The sequence below is a fragment of the Protopterus annectens genome, chromosome 12.part0 (assembly GCF_019279795.1).
Source record: "Protopterus annectens isolate FY-2018-M chromosome 12.part0, PAN1.0, whole genome shotgun sequence".
NCBI classification, from domain to species: domain Eukaryota; kingdom Metazoa; phylum Chordata; order Ceratodontiformes; family Protopteridae; genus Protopterus; species Protopterus annectens.
The window spans coordinates 584,244,775-584,267,621 of record NC_056746.1 but is presented as its reverse complement, the minus strand read 5'-3'; positions in this window follow the sequence as shown (position 1 = coordinate 584,267,621).

The following is a 22,847-nucleotide window of genomic DNA, read 5'->3' as shown; positions in this document are numbered from 1 at the left end:
TGGAATCCATGTTGTTATGACCAGCTGTGTTGCAAATAGATGCCACTCAGTCTGTCACTAGAGAAGAAGGTGACCTAGTTAGTTATGGTTCCAATATGCTGACTGAACCGCAAATGCACTCTGGCTGAAAAAAGCTTCTAGCTGTTGTATATAGTTTTGTGCATTTCTATGAGTATGAGTGATATATACATTTGTGCTGAGACAGATCCTAAACCATTAAAGCATTTTAATAAAGCTCTTTGATAAAGTCCCATTCATTCCACAGAAGATGCTGTCAGCTTTGTGGAGGCATGACTTCACAATTTATTATTATCCAGGAAGAGTAATGCCTATTGTAGATCATTCAGCAGAGCTCATCTAAGACAAAATAAAGAAGAATTCTAAATTATAACTTAGAAGTGATGTCCACTACTCCAATCCTAACAATATCTGAGGAAAAATTAAAAAAATGGATCTTACACAGAAATACAGTTGCTGAGAGAAATGGTGATGTCAGGGTAAGAAGAAACATCCCAGTACAAATATAAATGCACTACACATTTTGTAATGGTATCACTAGTGTGCAAGGTCTAATCTATCAAAATAATAGCATCTGATGAGATGTGAAACAAAATGATTGAAAGAATTCATGAAGCATGTCCTGGAAGTTTGAAACGCAACGAGAGGGCATGGGACATTAAGCTTTGGAGTGACATGTCTCATCAGACTGAGATGCTTGCTTTATTTTAAACATTACCTGATATAGGTGGATTATTACTGAGATTGTTCAGAAGTTCAGAAGAAACCAAATAATTACTAGGGACAAAACATGCTATCTAAGGGGAGCATTCAGAGATATGCTTATATGATCAGCTGCAACTCCCTAGATATTATACTGTTGCCATGAAAGACAACATTGACTTCATTCCAAAATAATGAGACAAGCTAGATTGTGAAATGTGACAGAGAAATGTTAAGAGATGACACAGGTGAGATGCCAGGAAATGACAAAGAGAGACTGTTCATGACTTACAAGATTATTCTGAATGCTGCATTGTACTGGACTGTGTCTATATAAACTCTTCTGACTGTGACACTATGATACCTGCGAAGACAACAAAAATGGATGTAGATATGACCTGAAAACAACTAGTTTTGGAAGTCTAATCAAAATTCCAAGGAAATGCCATGTCTTTAAAACATGCTAGGATAGCAAGGACTGAAGCTGCAACTTCAGATTGTAGTATGGTATGAAATTTCATAAAATGGTGTGTTTTCACAACAATGTTGTTGCCTCAAAGCAAGCCAATTTCTGCTTCGATTCCTCGCTGAGGTGCCTTCCATGTGGAGTCTTCCTTATGGAGTCTTCATGTTTTCTTTTGGTTCTCTGGGTACTCTGGCTTCTTCCCAAAGACACGAGTTAGGTGGAATGGCAGATATAAGTTTTCCCTACTGATTTCTGTGTTTGAGATAAAGAAGAAAGGCTTGATAATCTAGTTCTACTCCCTAGTTCCCTAGTAAACTCAGTGCTAGTTCCTTAGTAAACTCAGTCGATGGCAGAGAGTGGTCACTGGGTTGCTATACAAATTGGATTCAGTTTGTAAGTCTGAATGGATGTGCCATATATCAGTTTAGAGTAGAATAATATAGCAATAACCCATGCCTGGGTGTGGGTAATGCTGGATTTACCCACGGTTGGTGTGGTTTGGTCACGAGGGCAAAGACCGAGTGGCCAAACAAAGCCAAATGTGGGTAAATCCAGCGTTACCCACACCCAGAAGTGGGTTATTGCTATTATACAATGACATTATTTAAGAAAAAAAATAATTACTTTTCTTAAATAATGGCATTGTATAATGCCTCCTTGCTGCCCTTCCACAGCTTTCTGGTATTCTGCCGCAGTTCTGATGTACTGTGCATGTGTATGCCTACGCAGTACATCAGAGCTGTGGGTAAAAGCAACGGAAAAAGCAAGATCTCTGTTGCTTTTTACAAACTGTTTCACTATGTTAAATGGGTTTAACATAGCAAGACAGCTTTAAAAAAAGCAACAGAGATTCTCTGTTGCTTTTTTTAAAGCTGTCTCGCTATGTTAAACCCATTTAATATAGCGAAAGTTTGTAAAAAAGCAACGGAGAAAGCAAGATCTCCGTTGCTTTTTACAAACTGTCTCGCTATGTTAAACTCGTTTAACATAGCGAGACAGCTTTAAAAAAATCAACGGAGAATCTCCATTGCTTTTTTTAAAGCTGTCTCACTATGTTAAACTCGTTTAACATAGCGAGACAGTGTGAAGCAATGGAGAGCTTGCGTTCTCCATTGCTGTAAAAAAAAAGAGTTATAGTAATTGAAAAAGTCCGGGCAACTGGACCTTTTTCCATTACTATAACTCTGATTTACAACGTGCACACTGACCAATCAAAGTGCACGTTTTTGAATATTAATGGGGGGTTGTTGTATAATTAATCATAATCATTTTCTGAAATGTGAGGTGAAAGCTAAAGAGTATATATGTGGGATGTCTTTACATAGGACATACCCATGACATTAAGTGCACGCAGTGTGAAACATTGTGTTCCATCCTCTTGAGTTGCCTGCCATGTTTGTAAATTGTTAAAACTCAGCCAAGTAGCTCAGTTGTATGTCTTTGTTTTAATACCTGAATAGTGATTACAAGCAATGCCAAAAATAAATAAATAAATAATAGCTACTGCATATCTTCTACCATTACTACTTTATGCTTGCCACCTCTACACCAACCTTCTGCAATCTCTACTAATAAAAATTGAAGAATACTATAACAAGATGGTTACATTTGCCATTAACCAATCTGCTAAATTCCACCACTACCTAGACTTAAAACAGTTAGGCTGGCTAGAACTTAAACGCTATCTCTCTATCACCTACTTAGCAACTGTTCATAATATAATATGCAAACCTCAAAACTGCCCGGCACTCCAAGCCTTAGTGGAACCTTACACTCCTGCACAATCACTATGCTACATGCACATGTCCCTATTAACGTTAACTAAAACCTACAACTCTGTCTCTAAAATCTGGAATTCTATCCCTACTGCCATCAGACAGCAAGCCAGCCTATGCAGGTTCAAACACTTGCTAAAATAGCACTTAAAAAAAAAAACTATTGACTCTGTTCTTGCACCTCCCCAGGCAAGACTACCCTAGCCTTTACACACGTACATTAACCCTGTATACCTCAACAAAGCCAGTTCCCAATATAAATGTCCTACTGCCTTCTATCGCTTTGTTATTACAGCCACTTCTACTGTCTTTACATTCCCCTGACAAGATTTTCCCACCAACAAAATTCCAGCTCATTCTCACTACCTTCTACATGTACCTCAGCTTCAGTACAGCTTTCTTTTTCTCTATATCTCCTACAAAATATACACATTACTCACCTTTCCTCACCTACTCTCTGCTTTCTACACGTCCCACTCTTTCTCTCCCTTATTTCTCTTACCCAGAAGTGTAAATTTTTAATTTGACCTATTAAACCTCACTGTATATGCCAGTTTATCTTGTATTAATATATAATGACTCTTTATATTACTGATTGCAAATTTTCCCTATCATAAGCTGCCATGCATTTAATGTATGTCCATATTGTAACATTAAACTTTACAGTTTTCTCTTTGTATAAAATTGCCTGTTTTATAACTGGAGCTTTTCTTCCCAGACATTCACTGAAAAAGGGCTATCACAAGCAAGTTGAACAGCCTATGTCAACAAATGCAATAAATAAATAAGATGGCAGTGAATAATGCAGCTTAGTATACAGAAGCAGTAGTAAAGGAGTATTTTTGAAAACTCCCAAGGAAAAATTAGTGGGATATCATGGTGTTGTATGTAGCACAGCATGGCACACCTCTACTGGAACAAGAGGAAAAGGTACTGAATGCTTCTGAAAAGAAACCAAAAAAAGCACAGTAATCTATTTGGAACATCTGTTAGTAAGCACAGTTGGATGAAGGGGGCACTGCAGTTTCCCTTTTCCCACAAGTAAGCATGCATAACTGTTCTAAAAACTAATGTCTTTCGGCTTTTCCTGGTTAGAGGTCACCACAGTAGAACTCCGGTCTGCTAATGATTGGCAGTGGATTTTTACAGTGCCGAGGTGTCAGCCCGATGCCCAACCTTCAAAGAAGGCACACTCATTCACGCACGCACCCACCTGCATGTCTTTAAATGTCACTCGACCATGGGGAGGACATGCAGACTCCACACAGAAAGCGCTCCAGCCAGAAATCGAATCTGAAAACCTCTTGCTATGAGGCGACAACGTTAACCGCTGTATCACCGCGGCCTGCAAAACTGTTCTAAAGGTTTTAAAAACAAATGATATTTTCAGCCAACAACAGAAGAACACAGAGGTATTCAAGTTCTCAAGTAAAGTAGTTACTACCCTGCTGGTAGTGGGATCAGAGTTTGACTGATTCGGAAAGTGTAGCTCAGGTGTACAGCGAAGGACAGCTCAGCTTGAGCAAGAACACAGCTGCACAGCACTGCTAAATAAAAGCAAACATATGCAAATTGTAATGTTAGCAAACACAGCAACATCAAATACACAAGACACTGCAGTCTTCCCTTCTCTCACAAGGATAAATACAGAACTGTATTCTTCAGTCAAAATGTGCAGACACATAGGTAGTTACTAGGCTTGCAGTCCAGGGTACAACTGAAGAGGCTAGCCCAAATTACCAGGTGCCCCCAATTACTATGTGGTTAAGTGACTTACTCAAGGTCACATAGTAAGCAAATGGCGAAATTAAATGCTGTACCAGAGGACCTAGAGCTCACAACCTTAATCCTCTACACCAACTGCTAGACAATTAAACAGAGAAATATTTGTTTGTGTACAGCACCCAGTTCTGTCATGTTCCAGTAATCACTGTGCACATTGATGACTTTGTTGTGCTTATAATGATTGGCTAATCAACTTATATTTCCTCTTTGAATAGTCTGGATTAAACAGTCTGGATTGGTGCATTAATAATATATTTCGGATTGCTTATATAATGCTTTATATAAATAAAAGTTAGGGGTCATGGCTAAAGCAAAAGTCCAGTATATGATCAGCTCACCTATGCCATTAGCAAATAAAAAATAGAGCATGAACCAAGTTCACTAAGCTTTTCTTGTTCCACAGTGAGGCTTTAATTCAATTGTAATGATTTACCAGTTTATGTAATTATTTTTAAATTGTAATGAAAACAAACAGGCAAAGGAAACATGTTATACAGTTATCAGTTAGTAATAGGCTCCTGCTGGTGCACTGCACACCATTATCTTGCGTTTATCATGTGTGCTAATGACAGCAGCATGGTATACTTCTGCAATATACACCAGTCTTAGGTCTTTTGTCACTAACAAAACATTATTCCACCTCTGCTCTTTACCTTTTCATGGTAATGTAGAAATATAGATCATGTAGAGATGTGTACCTGGGAGTCAGGCAAAGCTGTAGTCTGTACTACTGTAGGTAGTTAGTCAGCAAGGTAAGTCCTTGGTGGTAGCACATCATTTCTCAAGTTACCGTTATTCCTGATTTGGTGGATAGGCTGATGTAAATCAGAGAATGGATTCAGATGTATTATCCCCGGGCCTCCGCTGAAAATGGACCTACGTCCAGTTGGACACTCCAGGTCAACAAATTTAAATAAATAAATAAATGAATTGCTCCCATTCATGGTAAGATGCATTCAATGAAATCTTTCAGGAATGGAAAAATGAAACAGGAAAAGGGTGTAAGCAGTTACCTTTCTGCTTCGTCCTCCTTTAGAAGGAGGTAGGTGTAGGCTGATCTAAGAAACAGGTTTAAGAGCTTGCCTTGCTTTTTCAACCAAGGTGGAGGGTGTGTTAATCAAAGAAATTATACCTATTTACCTTATTTTGTAACCGAATACTCTTTACTGTAGAACTTAACACTATACAACTACCTTTCTACTTACACAGAGTCATTTTTATACACAAGTATAGAAAAAAAACACTGCTAGATGCCTTTCTTTATATAGGGTGCATTTAAGTTATACTGGTTTCACTGTCAACATGGTAATTAAATTGAAACTCTGCATTCACGACTAAATGAAAAAGACAAAAAGTAAAAAAAGTAAAATATTAATTAAACATCCTCATTGTCTTTTAATAATTTGATGTCACTGAAACAAAATCATTTATCCTTCTGTTTCACTTTTCGGCTGAGTCAACCATAAGCACAGATTTTTTCAGCAAATATAATGTGGCCCCATCTATCTGTGGCACAAAAGATTTATTTAACCCTTTTTCATTCAGTCAGACTAACCCTTGATTAAAGTGTTTTGTTGGGTCAGTTCTGTGTTTTGTATTATTTTCTGCATCCTTTAGGTTGATTTGCTGCATAAATTCATTCAACTTTTTCATATACATTTCTTCTTCTACTGAATATCCCATGGATATTCTTAGATCATACAACAAGTGCTCAGGAAGTCTTGTGTCATTGCTAGACATGAATTAAACTATGGTTAGTGAAGTAGTTTTTGTGGGGTAAAGGTAATGGCTGTCAGTATCTGTATTCTGCTGTTACCATTACCATAGCCGGCCTTAGCCTAGGGCGCCTTTATCGTAGGGCTGCTTTTCCAGTATTCAGCTGGTGTAGGGAGACCAGGATGGGGGCATCAGGTGGTGGTGTGGGGGGTGCCGTGGAGCCCTTTTGCCTAGGGCACCAGTTGACCTAAGGCCGCTCCTGACCATTACAAAAAACATTATAAGTATCCAGCAGATTTTATTGAGTTCCATGCTCTACCTAAAACATTTAAAACAGACAGACAGATATCAGAATGGCTTTCATTAGCCATACTAGCTGCACTGGAAGAACTTTAATGTAGGTAGATTTTGTGGCTAACCTGCAATTGCCTGAGAAGCTCCAACACTAGTAACTTACATGTAGTGGCATGAATCTTCTTCACTGGTTTCCTGTTGCATAGGCTTACTTGAATGTTTGCATTCAGAGTTACAGGCCTCAGCCCATTCACAAAGTCCGACAGCTTACATTACAGCATGTCATTAGTGAAGGTAGAATCTCAATGCTGATTTGCCACCAGCAGTTATCAGGACTGTTCTAGAGTGAGACTCTTTGTGTGGTAAGAAATGTACATAGATTTTCAAGCATCGTGATACTGAATGCTAACATGTAATGAAATATCAGCATTTATGAATGGTACACATGAGGACATAGTGCCATGCCTTCCTGATCTTCAGATACTTACCAATCACTGTGTTGCACAACAGGGAGTAGATAGTTAATAAGGCAAGTGTCATGCACATCTGTTCCCTGTTGAACTGTGCTCCACTGTCATGCCTAATATCAGATCATAAAGAATTGCCATTCATTAGGCATGATGGCAGCCCCTGGGGCATTACCATAATAATGGGATCAGGCACTGCCTGAAGTCCCATTAATGGCAGCTTGATAACACCTCTCTGTGGTTGTAGTAGCAAGTTTGCATGCTCCACAGGAATCTCTATTGCTTGCAGGTTTTTCCTAATATGCCACAAAGTTATTTTTATTTATTTTTTACTCCAGCCTTGATGTGCTGCTCAGCTCTGTAGGCTGAGCAACATACCAACAGTAAATGGAATTGCTGCCCTAACAGGCATATACACCTTTTTTATAAGCAGTCTGAGTCACATAAGTTATCCCATTGGGGCCAGCCCAAACTCAGTGTGCAGTTTGTGAATCATACATGATTCTAGGGAGGGGTAATTTGCATGTGTGGTGAGAAGATAGTGCACTGTATGTACAGAATGAAGTAAGACCATGTAGAAAGTCTCAACCCCTTACATACAATTCTTTATGAATCTATAAGGGAACAGCTCTATTCCATTGTGCACAATATTTTATGAGTAGTATTCAAAATATTTTATTTAGTCATATCTTGTTTTAAGCACATTTGGACTAATTTGAAATGTATTAAAAGTATTTTTTTATTTATGAGACCCTTTAATGTAAGGGACTAAATAATTAATTTCCTAAGAAGCATTTTTGCAAAGTTTTTGCAAAGTTATACATTTATATTTATCCTTTTTATCCTTTCTTCATGTACTTATTATTGTGCATATATAGTCAGGTGTAAACATATGTAGATATATAGATATATATATATATCTATATAACAATGCATCTAGGGATTTCTAGAATGTCTTGAATTAATAGCTTTCTCTTGTTTGATTGGTTGCCCTCATTTCCCAGTAGTACTTGAGTGTCTGATTATCTTAATCATTTTATAACTCCTGTGAAGACATGAAACTAAGTTGTAAGTTTTTAAATTAAAGATGTTTTAACTCCTTCTTTTGATCAATGAATGTGTGAATAATATAGCACAATGTGTCTATTATATTATAACCACAGAGTGCGTTGCTAAAAGTAAAAGTATATTGCTTAACTGTATGTTGTACTACCTTCACAGAACATTGGTAACAAATGCATGAAAACTAGCTATACAGAAAAAGTGGCTCCCAGTTTTTACACTGTCAGCTACACATTTTCTTAATGTATTTGCATGACCATTGACTCTTTCTGAGAGATTGCTAAGGGTGCAAAACTATATGGAACCATTAACGCACACATCTTTATTACTCACCCAGTAAATTCTAATCTTCAAGGACAGTCCATACTTTTTAAATATCCATCCAGCCACAACTCCTTTTCCATTTTTTGCACAATGGGTTAGGGTGTCACTTCGACAATGGCAATCATATGCTGTATCAGTTTTTGAGAGACTTATGAAAAAAATGGAATATCAGCAATCAAATTTTTATTGGAGGTGGGGAGAAGGGGGAGATGCTAGGTTATGGTGGTATGCTCCTCATCCAAATCAAACACAGTTAAATACTGGTGGATGGTTACAAACATGTATTGGATGTTTTTTGTATTTATAATTTTAGCAATGAAATACTTGGTAGGGAGCACTTCAGTTTATTATCTAAGGGTTTGAAATTCATTCCATACAGGAAGGGGGCCCCATGAAGACACTAATGGATATAAAAATGTTTATTAGAAAATTAAATCTGGGCATGATGTTACCTCCAAGTTCTATAGAGACTGTTGTGGGGTTGAGGCAAAAGAGTACATGTAACCCGCCATTACACCCCCAGTTAAAGAACTTTGAAAAAGTTGTTGAGAAAGAGTTAAGAAAGGAATATATTAAAGTTAAATACAGGTCTAATTTGATCAGTAAATAAAATAACATACTTATGGAATTGAAAACCAACCCTGATATTCGGGTTATGAAGCCCGACAAGGGGGGAAGGTGTAGTAATAATGGATAACATAATATATGAAGGAAAAATTAACCAAATTTTAATGGACGAAGTGAAATATTCTAGTGTGTCAAACAATGAGGTTAATATTGCCTATAAAAGGATTGGTGGTGTATTGGAGGACATGTTTATGGAAGGTTTAATTGATGAAAAAACATTAAGGTTTTTAAAGGTAGATAAAACAAGGGTGTCATCCATATTTGGGATACCCAAGACCCATAAGAATGAAAACGATCCACCCTTGAGGCCCATAGTTTCTGCGGAAGGGTCTAAGATCCTTCCCTTAGCAAAGTATGTACACAATAAACATAAGCAGGTATGGATCAAAAGGAAAGCCATTTTAAAGGATTCATGGGACTTTTTGAGGGAAATTACACATGATTTGTTCCATGATGAGTTAATATTTATTACTATAGATGTGATAGATCTATTTTCAAGTATCCCTTACCAAGAAGGTATGAATATGTGTGAAGACATTATTTTTGAGGATACTGACCTGACCCATAATGAGAAAGTAGTATACATTGGCTTAATGGAATTGGTTTTAAAATATAATTTTATACTTTTTTAAAGGCGAATTCTACCAGCAAATACAAGGAGTGGTGATGGGGGCAGCTTGTGCCCCAACGCCAACCTTGTATTAGCTAAATGGGATGAAAAGTACATATTAAGTTCTGAATATGCAGCAAATTGGACCCTCTATAAGAGATTTTTAGATGACATAGTGATGTTTTGGAGAGGGACTAGAAAGAAATTTGATGAATTTATGGGCTATATGAAGAATGCTACCAATTTTTGGATTTTGCCTATACCCTTTCAAATGAGCGGTTGCAATACCTAGATGCTGAGGTATGTAAAGCAAATGGCAACTTTGAAACTAAGATTTTTAGAATGCCCATTTTTTGTAATTCCTTCCTTCAGTATAGAAGTGTACACCCCCCACACTTCAAAAGGAATATAGTTAAGGGTCAATATGTCCATGGCAGCCAAATGACTACTTCAAACGATGATTTCCAGAAAGAAGGTGAATTGTTGGAAGGATTTTTTCTGGAAAGGGGTTACCCGGTGGACCTAGTGAGGGGGGTTAAGGCAGAAGTAATAGCTGGTAGCCAAATGAAATTTAAACCTATTCTAGGACAAAATGAACAGGGTCATAAAATTATAGTAGATGGTCAAGAGGTTAATTATGATGAAGCCATTGTATCAGAATATAATGGCTTAAATGGAGTAACAAAGAGAATTATTAACTCTGAATTGGAAAGGTTTGTAACTATTTCAGATTTGGATAAGCTACCAAGGACCCCTTGAAAATGGTCTATAAAAATTCACAAAGTTTGAAGAACATCCTTGAAAATGATGGTAAAAACATGGTAAAGAACAGGAGGAGAATAGGGACATACAAGTGTGGCCACTGTTCTCAATGTGGAAATATAGCGAACACAGACAAAATTTTCATTGAAGGCAGAAATAGATGGGTAAAAGGCTCAGATTATTTTAATTGTGAAACTATGGGGATAGTGTACCTTGCTTTGTGTGTGGAGTGTAGATCCTTCTATACTGGTAAAACGGAACATAGCCTTAAGAGAAGGATCTACGAACATAAATATGACATTTTGAACAAAAAGGAAACCAATGCTTTATATAAACACACAAAGGTATGCTTGAAAGCAGATTTCATCTTTTTTGTTTTGGAACAGGTTAAAAAGGAAATTAGAGGTGCACCATGGGAGGAGAAAATTGAGTTCAGGAAACTCTGGTGGCCAGTCACCTTAGAAGCATCAATCCCCCCCCCCCCCCGGTCTAAATGATTATATATCTATTATTCCTTTACTAAAGTTGAGATCTGCTGCGTTATAACATGTGCTTGTAATGTAATTCCCACTAAGGCCACTAGAGGGTGTAATATCACTTTTGTTTAAGACATACAACTAAGTAAAAATATTTTTTATGGGTTTTAATAAATATGTATGAGTGGATTTCAGCCTAGAAGTATTTTAATAATGTAATTTAATATATTTATTTAAGTTTTAAAGTGATGTTTTTAACAATTTATTTATTGTAATTTAATAGAGTGCAATACATGATTTTTTTGTGGTTTTAAACTGTTAACATGCCGCTCTATGGGAAATGAATGGAAGTGATTGGTTTAACAAATATTCACTCATGTATTAATTTTGATTGGTCTTTTTTCATTAATGAGGGTATATATATGGTAAGCATAATTAATATGGTCATCTGATGAAGTCTTTATAGGAGAGACAAAAACGCTGGTTTTATAATTGTGTTTATGTGTTTATTCTTTATGTAGTGAGTTTAGTTTGTGGATTGTGCAATAAATTGATTTTAATCACTTCACCTCATGGTTTTCCGTTCCTGAGGTACTCTTTTTCAGTGGATATTGATGAACTTTGGTGCCTTTCTTCACTTTTTTTCGATTAACTGTATGTTGTGCTACCTTCACAGAACATTGGTAAATGCATGAAAACTAGCTGTACAGAAAAAGTGGCTCCCAGTTTTTACACTGTCAGCTACACATTTTCTTAAGGTATTTGTATGACCATTGACTCTTTCTGAGAGATTGCTAAGGGTGCAAAACTATGTGGCACCATTAATGCACACATCTTTATTACTCACCCAGTAAATTCTGATCTGCAAGAACAGTCCATACTTTTTAAATATCCATTCAGCCACAACTCATTTTCCAACTTTTGCACAATGAGTTAGGGTGTCACTTCGACAATGGCAATCATATGCTGTATCAATTTTTGTTACAAAATGGCACTGTTTTTTACATTGATTAATAACACACACACACACACACACACACACATATATATATATATATATATATATATATATATATATATATATATATATATATATATATATATATATATATATTCAAAGTATTAGATACACTTGTATTTATCTCCCAATTATCTCTATCCCTTCCTTTCAAAAATTTTCAACTAAAATCCTTTTCTTTACCTCCTTAAAGTTCCTCTGATCCATATCACTCAGTACATCATTGCAGCTTGCTTATTCCTTCCATTACATTATGACCTTTTCCCATTTATATGGCATACTCATAAACTCACTAACCTTGTTCCCCTAAATTTCTTGCCTCTCTGTTCTCATCATTTCATACTAAAGACAAGTATCCTGTAATGATCCTTTGTAATATCCTTCTTAGTCTTGTCCTATAAACTTCCAGACTTCCTTTACAATATCACATTTTCCACTTGTATACAATAATACTGTTTCCTGTTTCCCAGATCTCCAGCATACTTCTCATATTACTCTGATGATGAGACTAGCTAGAAAGAGGTACCTCTTTTACATCAAACAATGTGTCTTTCTTACACATTCTTGGAAAAATTTCACCTTCCTGGCATTCTGTCAGAATTTCTCACACATTTCTTCCAGTGGATCAGTCAGCCCCTTTTTCTAGATCTGCTATACCTTTTTTATTAACTTTTTATTCTCTACTAAAGATGACCTTGTATACCACTTCCCCTTCCCCATTTTCTTTACAAATAAAATCTCTTATTTGTGACTCCAGCATGCTCATTTTTGCAGATAATGACACAAACCTTTTTTGTGTAGAATTAATCTTTCCTTTTTCTTCTAAGAGGCTGTCATTCTTCTCCCTTCCTCCTCCAATACTTCCCTCATGTATAAGACTCCTTCCACATCATCAGTCTTCTCCCTTCCTCCTCCTCCTCCTCCATTAGTTCCTATTTGATGAGACACCTCCCATGTCATTATCATTCTTCTCCCTTCCTCCTCCTCCTCCATTAGTTCCTATTTGTATGAGACGCCTCCCATGTCATTATCATTCTTCTCCCTTCCTCCTCCTCCATTAGTTCCTATTTGATGAGACACCTCCCATGTCATTATCATTCTTCTCTCTTCCTCCTCCTCCTCCTCCATTAGTTCCTATTTGATGAGATGCCTCCCATGTCATTATCATTCTTCTCCCTTCCTCCTCCTCCATTAGTTCCTATTTGTATGAGACGCCTCCCATGTCATTATCATTCTTCTCTCTTCCTCCTCCTCCTCCATTAGTTCCTATTTGATGAGACACCTCCCATGTCATTATCATTCTTCTCTCTTCCTCCTCCTCCTCCTCCATTAGTTCCTATTTGTATGAGACGCCTCCTATGTCATTATCATTCTTCTCCCTTCCTCCTCCTCCATTAGTTCCTATTTGATGAGACACCTCCCATGTCATTATCATTCTTCTCCCTTCCTCCTCCTCCATTAGTTCCTATTTGATGAGACACCTCCCATGTCATTATCATGCTCCTCCCTTTCTCATCCTCCATTAGTTCCCTCATGTATATGACTCTTCCCCATCATATTACTCATTGTTCCCCTGACTAGTATGAATCTCTTTTTCCTCCATGTCCTTCTCAGTCCAGTCTAATCTTCTTCACCCCATTTTGTCATAGTGCTTTTTAAACTTCTTTAATCAACACTTCCTCATGTTCACTCTCTCCTGTTACATAATCGCCTCTACTTTATTCTTACCCTTGAATGCTCCATACCTAATACCTCAGGTATACACATTGTCTAAAATGCATTTTCCAACCTACTCATTTTTGCAGGAAGCATTCTTACCCTGTCACTCCACCCCTCATTGGTCAAGGCTCTAAGCAGGATTGCTTAACATTTATCTGTAATGCAACAGCTTGAGCGTCTATACTGCCTATTCAAAATATTGTACAGAGAGTGCAATATTTAAATAACTTACCTATCTCATGTTTGTTTTGTTTTGTTTTGTTGTTTTTTCAGGTGTTTCTTGTGATTTGTTTTGCATGGTACACATTCTGCATTTTATAATCACTTGTTCTGTACTTCTTTCACATTCTTGAGCCAATGATTATTAGACAGGATAATCTGTTCATAACAGGTCCATATCATTTCATTATTTAAATTATATTTCAGACAGTCTTAGCAATTCTTTATACATTCTTAACCAATCTATTTGCATTTCATATCATCTAAATTTATTCATAACCAAATTCTGTTACCTTTGCCATAACAAACCAAATAGTGCAGTATAAAATAATTTCAACTCCCAGTAACCACAGGACATGAATCCTGCCCAACCATACATTTGTCAGCCTATTTCAGCAATCAGTTTGTCTTCTGCCATTTATGACTATCTTTACCAAGATGTATATGTCCAACTCAGGCTAAAATTGTGAAAGCTTGAGGTCGGTTCATCAGCATGCCTACTGGGGAGAGCATCTACCATAACTTTCTAAAGGAGTTTATTCCTACTGGACTGGTCAGGAGGTGAAGAGTTTATCATTCAACATAGCTTACAGTGGGGCATACTTCTTCTATCTTTGCAAGTGGGGGCCATCCCCCTCCCTTAGTGCACATCCATCCATCCATCTTCAACCCTTTTTCCCAGTTTGCACATGGGGTGGGGGTGTCACTTCTGCAGTGACAATCATTATGAGCCAAGGTTTACACCACCAGGTGGCTAGCCCTGCAATGGTAGTTCATTCACACCACTCACACATGCACACACTCTTACCTATGGCAAATTTAGAGTGCCCAACCCACCTACTCCATGTCTTTGAAATGTGAGAGGAAATAGGAGCACCCAGAGGAAACTCACGTGACTGCAGAGAGGATATGCAGACTCTGCACAGAGTGCACCCCAGTTGAGAATTGAACTGGAGAACTTCTTGCTGTGAGGTGATGATGTTAACTGCTGCACCACTGTGGCCATCCCCCTCCTTAGTGCACATCTTCAGACTCAATGTCTTGGTCCAACCAGATATTCAGTATTCCATCAACAGCAACCAACCATCAAGAGAAGGCTCATGGCTCAAGCTTTATGTTGTATCAGCCAAGGCAGTACTATCTGTCTTGTGAAATCTTCATTGGCATCATCTTGTCAGAGAGGAGATCAAATCCCACACCTCACACACTAGAAGTAAGTGGGATTCAACTACACCCTGCTCTTTGAGATAAGGAAGAAATAAGTCCTTCACCATAAACCTACCTACGTAAAGCCTTTCATCCACCAGCCTGTAGTCCAAGCTTTGCATGAGCTATGGCATGTTCTCAATTATCATTATTACAGATGGAACTAGCCTCTTTTATCACTAAACTCCTAAACCTAGCCTATCTTCTCCTCTCTCCTACTTATTCTGGCATCTTCCATTCTTTGTTAATTTTTATACTTTTTTATAAAAACAAAAATGAATAGCTCCACTGACTCTAACTATGCTACTTGTCAGCTCTAACCTTTAGCATCCTCAATAATTGTCCCTTCCAGGTCCTGCAATAGGAGTCAAAGCATGTTAAACAGGTCTGTCCCTGTCTGTTACAAATGCACCCCATTTGATGTGAACCATGCCGGGTTCTTCTCAAAATTTGAATAACTTAGAATCATAAAACCCACCACTTAGATACCTTTGGCATATTTCTATTCACATACTTCCTTGCCCTTTCTATGTCACTGTAACTTATTGTATGTCCATCTTATTTATAATGATAGACAATATCATTAAAATACCAGGAAATTGTTTTTTTTTATTAAGGCAAATGTCCTTTATCATGGTGATAAGAGCTTTTTTTTAACCATGATCCCCAAATCACTATCCCCATGATATACTTTTATTTTAATATATACAGAAGCTAGGGCTAGGTCATGCCTAAAATGCGTCTCCAAACTAACCACCATAATCTGGTATCAAGACCCATTTGCTTCCCACCTGGATGAACTCGTGTTTACTCCTCTGACTAATACAAGTAGGAATGTTAAATAGTAAGGCTTCCTGGTGCCTATAAGAAAAAGACAACAAGCACTTTATCTGTCAAAACCATTAATTATTTTGCTCCTATGCCTCTCTGTACTCTAGTTTCAAATGCTTTTCCTATTAAACAACCCCTTTTTTATCTAATGGAGTAGAAAAAATAGTGTCAGACACTCAACAGGGGTATTAGTAGTTCAGCAGGTTGTGCACTACCCTGTGGTACTTAAAATTCAGGAGGCTGTGGGTTTTATTCCCACCATGAGTTCTTTGCCTACTTTTTTCCAAAACTGACACAAGAAAGAAACCCATTGCAGATTTCTATAAGCCTCAACACATTTAAATATATATCTAGTGACAGCATTTGTATACCTCCTTATACTAGATGTCATTTTCTTGAAGATACATTCTTTTGACTTGAGAATACTATAACATCTAAATAGCTCGTTCTAGGAGACTAAAATTTGTGGCAGCACCTCATTTGACAAGTACTAACACAGCAATTTGTATTTGCATAGCCATGTCCAGCTAACTATTAACCTTAGTTGGACAAAGTAACTTGCAGGGAAAACATCTTAGAGTGTATGCTAGCTTCCTACTCCAATAATACAGAAACAAATGCTGTCGTGCCAGACACTTTCAGTAACCAAATCTCAATTATTTCTTTCTGCAATATGTAATAAAATCAATTATCTTCATCACATAACTCAAACTTGCAACATGAAATTTTCAGCTATTTGCTACTCAGGTCTATTCTGTGTCATGAGACCTGATCCCTCCTTAACAATCCATAATGAGACATCATCACTGTCAAGTGCTTCAACTCAGTCTTTCCCTGTTTAACAACCTTGCATCTCTAGTCCGTAGCTGTATTACAGCTAAAACACTTCCTGTATCAGTCCTGTTACCTAAGAAATTGGTCTATATCAGCATGCTGGTGCTCACTGCTTCATACCCATCCTGCCACAGAGCACATTGCAGCTACTTGACAGACTGCCACATGATAGTCCTTTAAGTGGAATTCCAGAACAAGTATTTGTTTGCAGAGGAGTCGTGGCACCACAGCTGTGTCACCCTATCCCTGTTTCTAAATATATTACCATTAGGTTCATACTGACTTGAAGAAAAAGGAAACACATTAAATCCACAATTCCTTGAGTTAATGCAAGCTCAGGAGTAATATATTTAGAGACCCAGGATCTGGGGCAAAGACCTCACATTGAGGAGTGCTGGAGGTATACCCTCTTGCAAAGACACTATAGAAACAGCTTATTTTAAATTGCAATTCCAGTAGTCAAGAGAGAGGTGTTACAATGTAGTTGCTAAAGTGTGGTGTTATCCCATCATGCTTTGATATGACATAGTAGGCCCAAACATATCTACTCAGTCTCCAGCTTCCTCACAGAGCAGAGCCTATGCTCTCTACAGCTGACCCCAATATGTAGAAGCTCTGTCAACTCCCAAACATTTTCACTGATAATTTCATATTTTTATAATGTGAGCACATCAGGCTGCACACCAGTCAAATGCAACCATGATGGGTAATGAGATGGGGGTGACAATAATATCATGCCCAAAAAGAAGTAAATCCAAAGCAATTGAGCTCAAAAACAACTTTAATAAATACACACAGAACAATAAGTTAAGATCTTAATACATATAGACTTTTTCAGAACTCCGTGGTTATTGTTTTTTAAACTGCATTATTCCTCTTTTTGTGGTTATGAGATTTTTTTGTATAATGTAAGCAAATGTATCTTGAAGAACCTTAACTTTATCTAGTCAAATACATGCCTGCCTGTGCTGGAAATTAGGTTTTGACATCCAGCCCTCCAAAAGAGTTGTCCGTGCACTCTAAGAACCACTAAGTTGGCTACTGTCCTTTCTCTAGACCAACAGATTACACTGACTATGCCAGTTACTTAGTCTTCCTGGCTGGGGATTCTGCATTCAGAAAATCAAAGAAAACCTGTTCTATTTTGTACTTCTCTACTACTTGCTTTGTATTGGCTATAAACTGTTTTGTCTGTGTTATAATTTGACCGGAGTATAGAAGCCCACTGCAGTTGGCTTCCTATTATACCCCGATTTCCACTCACCCTCTCATACTATACTATTATACTTCCTACGCGCACACACACGCACACACACACACACACACACACACACACACACACACACACACACACACACACACACACACATTACACTTGTGACTCCTATTCCTAATCCTCCCACAGAACCATACTACTATCATACAAATACACCTGTTTCTTTTTACCTAATTTCCAACTTCCATTTTATCTTTTAGCACCATTCCAAACTACTTTCTCCCTCCCATACTACTTTGCACTATATTCATTCATAGTTATACCGCTCCCCACATTGTATCTTACCTTTCTCAAAGAAACTCTCACTTCTTCATATTTTACCTATATTCTCATACACAAGCCTTTTAAACACCCCTTATTCCTTATATTCCAGACAAGATATTAGAACAACCTAACTCTCTTCCCTCATAGAAAATAATTCTTTCTTACCTACCCTCGATCACATTTCAGACACTACCACCAGTAAATATCCTTCTACCATGCAGCTTCAATTCCCTTCCTGATCCCTACTTCCATACTACCTACCAGCTATAACATACACATCCCTTTACTCAGTCATGCTACTTCTCAGCTTATTCTCTATTATTCTGCTGCTACTGGACCACCTTTCATCCTACCATCACTCTATAATAGCTCTCAGCATATCTTCATCTCTTTCCCAACCACCTATTCACTCGCCCACCCTATACTCTCCACACATAGAAAAAAACTATTTAATAATGCCCCTCACATTTACTCCAAATATACAATGATTAGCTCCATTTCAACTTAAAACAAAACAAAATTAAGAGGAAAAAATACTTCCCCAAAAGAAGTATCAATAATTCTCCAATATACTAAAATCCTTTTAGGAGGAGACATTCACCCTAATCCTGGCCCCACCTATCACAATGAACATCAAGACAACTCTCTTCTACATACTACTCAAACCCTACAATGATCAGCCCCTAACCCCGGTAATCTATCTTTTGCTGACATAAATGTTAAAAGCATAAGAAATAAAATTGCTGACATATGTGCCTGGATTACCCAGCATAAGTCTGATATTCTCACTGAAACTGAAACTTGGCTTAGCCCAGCATAAATGACTCTGAAATTATAGTTTCAGACTATGATATCATCTGTAAGGACTGTATAAAGAAGAAAGTTGGTCTTATTGCTTTAATATTTCCCCAAAATTACCACATTTCCCCTTACAACAAGCCAATACCAAAATTCAGTTCAGCAGGGCTTCTTATTACTTTCCTGAAATGAAACTGTGACAGTTGGGGAGAGATGGGCAAAGGCTGCCAGTCAAATAAAAAAATGATATATATAATTCTGGCATTTGTAAATAAATGTAAAATACAGGCATGTTTCTTGAGTGTAAAGAATACTGTGAAATGTGGAACTGCAAAATATGTGACAACATTGCACTCTACTGGCCCAGTGAAGCATATTGTATTCTTTTGTGTTAGAATTCAGCACCAGGGCAGCTGGATGAAGATTTCATGCCCATTGTTTTAAGGCTAAAGTTTATGACTAGAATTTAGATGTGGAAGGTGCTTTATTGCTCTGGTTTCTGCTAGCATATACATGTGAAATGTTTTGTATTGTTGTAAGTTTCTGAGGAGGTGTTAGATTGCTAAATAATGCAGTTAGTGGCCTGAGAACTCAGACCAGGTGTTAATATGATGCAATATGAATACTGGGAAAACCTAAGTGTCAAAAATGATGTAATTTTGGGAGGGCCTTAGAGACATGTTTGTTAATAATGTTTAAATACTATTTCTCACAAGAGACAAAAAAGCATTTTGATCTTGATATCCAACTTACCAGCACTCTGCCTTATGCTCACATGTAAGTTTTAGCACTGTGATTTCTTGTAGGAATAGTTAAAGCTAGTAAAGATTAATTAGGTATTTTTCTTTGAAATCAGACCTGTCCTACTATATTATTTTAAGTTTCTGTGTGATCTCTGAACTCTTAGATATCTCTGTGGTATAATAGTTTTGTCTTGTGTTTTAATTATTTATTATTAAATATTTTTAAAACCTTCTACCTGTGGCTGTTTTGTGTAGAGATAAGTTCTGGAGTACATTGCATATTTATAGAGTTTATTGTAATAGGCCACTCTAAAGTAAGCCTTTACTGTTAGTTATACTACCACTGGATATTAATATTGCACAGTAATAATTGGACACCCTTTTAAGGGCCTTTTAGTAGCTGATATTATTAACTGGGTGGTGGCAGTAATTACTACTGTATAGTCTGGGTAAAGGGGCACAGTTGGAGAATCTGTGTCATCCTTTCCCAGGAGTGTCTGTCAAGTTGTATAAATACTTATCTCAAAGTGTGTGTGTGTGTGTGTGTGTGTGTGTGTGTGTGTGTGTGTGTGTGTGTGTGTGTGTGTGTGTGTGTGTGTGTGTGTTGTGTCAGCTACTTGGCAGGTACACAAAGCACTGGTTAGACAGAGAGGGTACTGGAGGTTTTAGCTTGCCCAGTTAGGCTAAGACCTGTGATCTCTGTGTGCACTTAAGGGAGATTGTACTTTACTGTGTGTATTAGTTATCCTTTCCTCTTCTATGAGATGACCTCCCTGGTGTTAGTGGTGAGGATTGAGGCTCCTTGATTGCTGGGCTAGGGCACGGTCATCACAGAAACCATTAGAAACAAATATGTATTGCTGTTCTTTGCATCCCTCCTGGTGACAATATAGCTATACCGGATGATATCTCACAATGGATATCCATAACAATTCCGTAAGAATTAATACTACTAGGTGATGTGAATGTGAATTGGTTAGACCTAAATTCTAACTGTCCTACATCTAGCATTCACACAACTAATTAACAGCTTCACATGTAATAGCAAGACTTCAAATTCCATATTAGACTGGATCCTAGTATCAGACCATAAAAAATATACCACCTCAAGTACAATGTTTAACTGTCTCTGTAATCATCTCCCAGTCTATACAACACATCCACGTAAACAGCATGTTTATAAAACAACACACAACCTTTCCAAGTTTAACCTAGACATGTTCATTACTAACCTATCATCTATTAACTGGAACTTCCTAAAAATCCTTCCTTTAGGTGATGCTGTAAATGAATTCAGTACAACTTTCCTGAATATCCCAAATAGCCTTGCTCTTCTTAGAAGGAATAAACTAAAAACAAATAATGCAATTTAGCTATCCAAAGAGAGTAGAATGCTAATGCAGGATAGAGTAAAAGCATGAAAAAAAATGGCAAAATATGAAACACCACACTATCCTGAAAACTTCAGAATGCTTTGCAATTGTACTAAGAAGCATAATAACATAGACAAAAACTATACTATAATAACTTTCAAAATAATAGTAAACATAACCCTAAAAAATTCTGGACAGCCATTAAAGAAATCTTGTATCCCAGCCAGAAATTCAGCCCTAAACCCTCTCCCAATAGCTTATCACTCAAGACCACAATACAATTAAACTCTTATTTCATAGATAGTATAGCATCCCTAAACAATGATTCCCCAACATCTAATCCTAACCCTGCCTAGCAGCCATGTATCATCACATCCACTTTCACCTTCAGACCTGTGGCCATATCCAACATAAAACTACTCTTGGACAAACTCAAACCATGTTCTACTTCAGCTAATTTACATTCCAACTTTCTGTCTCTCTACAAAAAGTCAGACATTATCCCTCTGCACAAAGGAAGAGATTCAGCAGACATTACTAACTTTAGACCTACAGTAATTGTGACACCCCTGGACTGGCCCAGTAATCAAGGAGCCTCAACGCTCACTACTGGCAACAGTGTGGGATGCATACAATGGAAGTATGATAAGTACACATACAGTAAATTACCCTTAAGAGCACACAGAGATCACAATCAGTCTGGGGCTGGTTTTTCCCTATTTCTCCAGATCTCCAGTAAGACTCCCCACTGTCACAGCTATAGGGTTAAGATCTCAGCTGAGGAGCCAAGTCAAGACCTCCAACACCCTCTCTGTCCAATCAGTGCTTTGTGTCCCTGCTCATGTAGCTCACACACACACACACACACACACACACACACACACACACACACACACACACACACACACACACACGCACACACACACACTTTGAGATTTGATTTATATACAAATACACACACACATGCACACACACACACACACACACACACACACACACACACACACACACACACACACACACACACTTTGAGATTTGATTTATATACACACACACACACACACACACACACACACACACACACACACCTGGGGAAGGCTGACACAGATTTACTAGCTATGCCCCCCTTCTGCACAGACTATAAGGTAGTTATCACTGCCACCAATCCCTACTTATCAGCTACTATAAGGCCCTTACAAAGGGTGTCCAATCCTACTGTGTAATATTACTATTAATCCCAAATACATATGCAAGTACTCTAAGAGCTTAAATATGTCTCACAAATATCAGCCACAAAGACAGGTTTCAATATATTTAATCATAAATAATAAAAGAACAAGACAATACTCAGTAAATCCAGCACAGTTACTTCAGAATTCACAATCACAGGAAATACTTTTAAACAACATTGCATCCCAAATAAATACAGACATCTAAACTAATCTTTACTATTTTTCTATCTATATCGAAGAGAGATGCTAT